Genomic DNA, 7082 nt, shown 5'->3' on the forward strand with positions numbered 1-7082 from the left:
GATTTGAGATAGCACTACTGGTAGAGGAGAATGAAGAAAGTTATAGTGGGATTTGTAGCTCGGTGCCTCAATTGCCAGCAGGTGAAATTTGAGAATCAGAGACCGGGTGGCTTGCTTTAGTAGATGGATATTCTAGAGTGAAAGTGGGAGCGGATCACTATGGATTTTGTAGTTGGACTCCCACAGACTTTGAGGAAGTTCGATGCTATTTGGGTGATTGTGGATCGGCTGACCAAGTCCGCGCACTTCATTCCTATGTGTACTACATATTCTTCATAAAAGTTAGCTGAGATTTATATCCGAGAGATTGTTCGCCTGCATGGTGTACTAGTTTCCATCATTTTAGATAGAGGTACTCATCTCACTTTGCAGTTTTGGAGAGCCGTGCAGCGAGAGTTGGGTACTCAGGTCGAGTTGAGCACAACTTTTCACCCTCAGATGGATGGGCAGTCCGAGCGCACTATTCAGATATTGGAGGATATGTTACGCGCTTGTGTTATTGATTTTGGAGGTTCTTGGGATCAATTTCTGCCACGCTCGTGGAGTTTGCATATAATAACAGCTATCAGTTGAGTATTCAGATGGCTCCATATGATGCTTTGTATGGGAGATGGTATAGATCTCCAGTAGGTTGGGTTGAGCCGGGGGAGGCTAGGCTTTTGGGTACAGACTTGGTACAGGATGCTTTGGACAAGGTAAAGGTGATTCAGGAGCGGTTTCGTACGACGCAGTCAAGACAAAAGAGTTATGCTGAAAGGAAGGTTCGTGATGTGTCTACATGGTTGGAGAGAAGGTTCTACTGAAGGTTTCACCCAGGAAGGGTGTTATGAGATTTGGGAAGAAGGGTAAATTGAGTCCCCGGTTTATTGGGCCTTTTGAGGTGCTTCAGAGGATTGGGGAGGTGGATTATGAGCTTGCTTTGTCACCCAGCTTATCGAGTGTGCATCCGATATTTCATGTTTCTATGATCCGGAAGTATATTGGTGATTCATCTCATGTTTTGGATTTCAACACGGTTCAGTTAGACGGTGATTTAACCTATGATGTAGAGCCAGTGACTATTTTGGAGCGGCAGGTCCGAAAGTTGAGAGCAAAGGATATAGCTTCAGTGAAAGTGCAATGGAGAGATCGGCCCGTGGAGGAGGCTACTTGGGAGACCGAACGGGAGATGTGGAGCAGATATCCACACCTGTTTGAGGCTTCAAGTATATTTCTAGACTCGTTCGAGGATGAACGTTTGTTTAAGAGGGGGAGGATGTAACGACCCGGTCGGTCGTTTCATGAGTTACAGTCTCGTTTCCCCTATTTCTACTTCTTTATGTATTGTTCAGTTGTATTTTTTTGTATCGTGTTGGTTGGTTCGGGTTTGGAGTGGTCGTGGAGTGGAATGAGACACTTAGTCTCTTATTTAGAAGCTTAAGTTGGAAAAGTCAATCGGATGTTGACTTATAAGTAAAAGGTCTCGGATGGGAATTTTGATGGTTCGGATAGATTCATTAGATGATTTTGGACTTAGGAATATATTTTGGAGATCCGTGGTAGATTTAGGCTTGAATTGGCGAAATAAGAAATTTGGCATTTTTCGGTCGGCAATGGAAATATTGATATCAGGGTCGGAATGGAATTCCGCAAATTGGAGCAGGTCCGTTGTGTCATTTGTGACGTGTGTGCAAAGTTTCAGGTCATTCAGAGGTGATTTGATAGGTTTCGGCATTGTTTGTGGGATTTGAAAGTTTCTAAGTTCTTAGGCTTGAATTTGATGTTGATTTGGTATTTTGGTGTTGTTTTGAGTGTTCCGACGGTTTGAGTAAGTTTGAATTGTGGTTTATGTCTTGTTGGTATTTTTGGTTGAGGCCCAGAGGGCCTCGGGATGAATTCAGATGGTTAATGGAAGGATGGGGATTTGGTTTGAGCAGCTGAACTTTGCTGCTTCTGTCATTTCCGCACCTGCGGATTGGGGACCGCAAGTGTGAGCCTCACAGAAGCGAGATTGGGCCGCATATACAGAGAATTGGGGAGGTGAGGGGAACCGCAGGTGCGCACAAGGACCGCACCTGCAATACCGCAGGAGCGAGAAGCTGACCACAAAAGCGGGATTTCCAAGGTTAAGTGAAAACCGCACCTGCGATGGTTTTCGGGCAGGTGCGTCGTCGCAGAAGCGACTTCGAGACCGCAAATGCGGGAAACATCGGGCAGAAGGTATAAAAAGGTCTTCTTCGTGAATTTTGCTTAATTTCTTCATTTTTGAAGACGGGTGTGGAGCTTGGGCAGTGATTTCTCAAGAGGGGTCAAGGGTTATCGGTTGGGTAAGCTACTTGGACCTTGTATCTTGTGTTTATGACCATTTTTCCATTGTTAATCATGATATTAGTGGAAATTAGGGAAGAAAGTTGGGAGATTAGGGCTTGAAATTGGAGAGTTTAAATTGGGGATTTGAGGGAACATTTGAGGTCCGATTTTAATGATTTTGGTATTCATGGACTCGGGAGTGAAAGGAGTTTCTAGTTTCGCGACTTTTGTTGGATTTCGAGATGTGGGCCCGGGGGCCGGGTTTAAGAAAATTCGGGATTTTTGATCTAGTTTGATAATTTTTGTATGGGTTTCATTTCCTTTACCGTATGTTGATGATCAAATACTGATTTTAGTTAGATTCGGAGCATTTGAAGGCCGGATCGAGAGGCAAGGGCATCGTGGGATAGAGTTTTGGCTTGGTTGAGGTAAGTAATGTTTCCAAATTTGGTTCTGAGGGTTCGAAACCCCGAACTATGTGTTCTATGATTAATATTGAGGTGACACAAATGCCAAGTGACAGGCTTGTGGGTGTGCACCGTGAGAATTACGGCCTGGATCATTCCATGGCACCGCTTAGTGACTTTTTCTTGTTGATACTTGTGTAATGATTATGTGATTAAGTTAATAAGCTGTAAATCATGCTAATTATCATGTTAAGGCTTCACGCGGATAACTGTTGAGACCCGAGAGGTCGTTTCTTGCTGTCATATCATTAGCTTCATTGATATTCTATACTCAGTCATGTTCATGCATATTATATCATATCTCAATCTCAGTTATTGTTATTTGGTTCATCATATCGTTGTTCCAGGCTAGTTTCTTGGTATTGTGAACCAGTGTGTGTGAGACTGGAGAGTTATGACTGAGTGAGGCCGAGAGCCTGAATTTGAGTGACAGTTATGGGATCTGGCTGCACACCGCATTGGATTATTGATTATGCCTTCATTGGCTTGTGATAGCGCTTGGGAAGAAAGGAGCACCTCCAGAGTCTATGCACCCCAGTGAGTGCAGTTGATGTTATTGAGGGATGGATCCTCCCTGGACATGGATCTTGTCCGAAGTATTTATACCTGGAGATGGATCTTTTCCATAGGGATGGAATGGCCTTCCTCGGTACTGGATGACTGCAGTCAGTGATGTGTATATATTCCGGGATGGATCTTTCCTGGGCCGAATGGCCATATACAGTACCGAGTGGTTGAGCACTTGAGAGTGGAGGTACATGATATATTTTTCATGCTTTCTGTGCATTGGTACATAGAGATTTGCTGCGCTTTATACTCTACATTGTTTAGATTATATTTATTTCCTGTTGAGTCTAATATTTGAACTGCAGGCATGCCTACTTTTCTGTACAGTTTAATTGTATTACCTGTTGAGGTTTGGTTCGTCACTATCTGTCTGTACATAGTTTGGACTTGTTACTTACTGAGTTGGTGTACTCATGTTACCCCATACACCTTGTGTGCAGATTCAGGTATCTCAGGGCAAGGTAGCGGATGTTGACCACTCCGGTCGCAGACTTCACGGAGATAGCGAGGTAGTTGCCTGGCAATTGCAGTTCCGCCTTTCTCCTTCTCTATCTTTGCTATTTCCAAACTATTTTGGTCTTGTCTTGTTTCGGAACTATTGTAGTATTGCTCATGACTTAGTGACACCCAAGGTCGGGCTTTTACTTTCCGCTTTTGTTTTGGTTTGACTTTATACCTTTTATTGGATTTCAGTTGAAAAATGGTTTAACTTAAGTTTTAAATGAAATGTGAATTATTTTGGAAATGTGTCGGCTGGCCTAGTTTCACGATAGGCGCCATCACGATCGGGTCGGTTATGGGGTCATGACAGTTGTCTATTTTGAGAGATATGCCTTTCTATCATATTGACACTCAAAGAGATATTGTACTGGCTACAATGGCGATTCACAATTACATTAGAAAGAAATGTAAAGTGGACAATGCATTTCAAGAAGCTGAGAATGAGAGATATGTGCTACTTGTTGATCCTGATGTTGGAAGATTGCATGCATCAATATTGCAAATGTAGAAAATGTGAAAAATAAAGGAGATAATAATTTTGCGATGGCAATTCGTGATCTAATTGCCCAAGATATTTACGATAGTTGAATGTTTTAGTTTAATTTGGCACAAACTATCGCGACCCAAATTTTCCTCCGTAGGATGTCCTGATGGCACCTAGTCTTAGGGACTAGGCAAGTCTATTATTTACTGAAATAATAACAGTAATAAATACGATTGACAAATGCGAAGAAAAAATCTCGATACAAAGTTTACAATCCCAAAACCGGTACTACAAGTCATAAGCTCTACAGAGTTTTGCTAGAAACCTCTAAATACAACTTTTCTGAAGTAAGGATAAACAGTGTAAAAATAACATTAGAAGGTGACTCCAAAGCCTGCGAACGCAGCAGCAGGTTTACCTTGAGTCTCCATAGCAAAAATCTGCACAACTAGCTAATGATCGGCTGACTTCGAAATACCTGGATCTGCATAAAAATTATGCAGAAGCGTAGTACGAGTACACCACAGTGGTACACAGTAGTATCAAGATTAACCTCAATGGAGTAGTGATGAGAGACAGACAAGACACCTACTGGTCTGAATAACCTGGACGATGTATAGGCATAGAACTAACAGAGTACAATGTATCTACAAAGCTACGCATAATGATAACCATAATAGGGTACTTGCAAAGCGAAATAGAACCAACTACTAGCAGCGAAACACAAAACAAGTAATTAATCAGTGGAGCAAGATGAACACATTTAAATCCGGTGAACACAGATAAAGTAAAGGCAAGCAGTAACTCAATAAGAATGATCGCTTTCACACCAGTTTTTAGCCAAAAATCTCCACGAGGTATCGAACCTCAGAATATTCACAATTCATGGGTCCCAATTCCTGAACCCTAAACATTTGGCATCTTGTGCCCTCATTACAAATTGATAACTGCACGGACGACTCACGTGCCAATAGAGCCATTCTCACATAGAAGGCAAATAGACAAGGGTGTGTAGAAATGATCAATAACATTAGAATCCATCTTCTTAAACCGTTAGGGGTAATTAAATATGTGTATGCTTGTGCCGGTGTTCTATCACGTTTCAGGTCAATTAATAAGAATAGAAACAATAAATGTCACATAACAAACAGTTACCACGAAATGTACACGGTATAACTCGCATAGGGTAAGTACGCTACTACACAAATATCAACAATAACAATGCTCCCAGGCCATCACAATTCATCACAAACAATCTCTGACATAGCCCACCTTGTCTCGCTACGTGCGTAATCATAAAGTAAATGCACCTTGTCTCACCGCACGCGCATAATAATATTCTCACCTTGTCTCGCCACATGCGCAAACACACACATATAGCTCGCCTAGTCATGCCGCATGTGCATAAACAACAGTAACAATAGCACGACAAAAACCTCGTGCAAACACCCGAGCAAAATATCCCAACAACATCATGTGCCAACAATACCACAACATAATAGAATGGCCTTCAAAACATATGCCCATATTCCACAACATTTCCACTAAACAATCTCAATACCTCAATTGTGCATAGCCCTCGGCTCAACAAACTGAGTACTACAACAACAACCATAACAATACACGAGAATACGACAAGTAAATCAACTCAAAAGCTTTAGAACTCAATGAAACGATAGAGCGAGCTCACAAAGAATAAACACAATAGCGGATACCAGTCACAATAAGAGTAGCTCAACAAGGGAGAATTTATATGTAATAATAACTTCACAAAGTACAATTCGACAACAAGGGAGACAACATGAGTCATAAATTCCAAATAAGGATGAGGCAACTATGATAAATGATAACTAACTTCTTTTAGGTATGAGAAAATTATGGAAACAATACAGTAACTTAATTAAGGATAAGCTACGAAAAAAATAGCATGGTAATTAAAGAGGCAACAACTTTAGTTAAGGCACATAAGAGTCAAATAGGCAATAAGAGTGGAGCATGAAGTAATTAATTCCAATTAAGACACGTAGGAGTGAAATTAGTGAACGGGGGATTTAATATAACAAACAACTTCATATCTAATGAACATAAGGGCCTAGAACCCTAAAAGGTCTACTTTCCACAAATAAGCCCTAGCACGTACTCGTCACCTCGTGTACACGACCCTTACATGATACAATTAGCATAGAATACTCAAATCCTAAGGGGTAGTTCCCCCCATATGAAGTTAGGCAAGATACTTACCTCAAAGAAGACAGAGCGTCACTCTAAAATGAACCTCTCAAGTGGAATAACCTCCGGATGGTTTAAATCTAGCGAAAATAACTTCAAAGCATAAATAAAACTTATAAGAAATTATTGTGGATAATAAAGCTTCAATATTTATCAAAAAACTAATAGTCAACCCAAAAGTCAACTTCCGTACCCGCACCTCGGAACCCGATAAATTTCACAAAATCCGAACATCCATTATGATATGAGTTCAACTATACTAAAATTATCAAATTTCGATACCATTTTATCCCTCAAATCATCCTCCTATCCCAAAGATAAAAAGCGCCCGGTCCTCTTCTCTTGTGTCGAAGTGTAGTGTAGTGTGGTGTGGTTTTGAATTTTACATTTTGAAAGTTTTCTTCAAAATCCTCATTTTTCCTCAACTTAAAACACAAATTAAATGATAAAAACAAAGATAGAATCATGGAATATAATAAATTCTAGGTGAAGAACACTTACCCAATTGATTTTCTTGAAACCCTCACAAAGAATGGCTCAAAACC

Source organism: Nicotiana tabacum, chromosome 22 (assembly GCF_000715075.1).
Source record: "Nicotiana tabacum cultivar K326 chromosome 22, ASM71507v2, whole genome shotgun sequence".
NCBI classification, from domain to species: Eukaryota; Viridiplantae; Streptophyta; class Magnoliopsida; order Solanales; family Solanaceae; genus Nicotiana; species Nicotiana tabacum.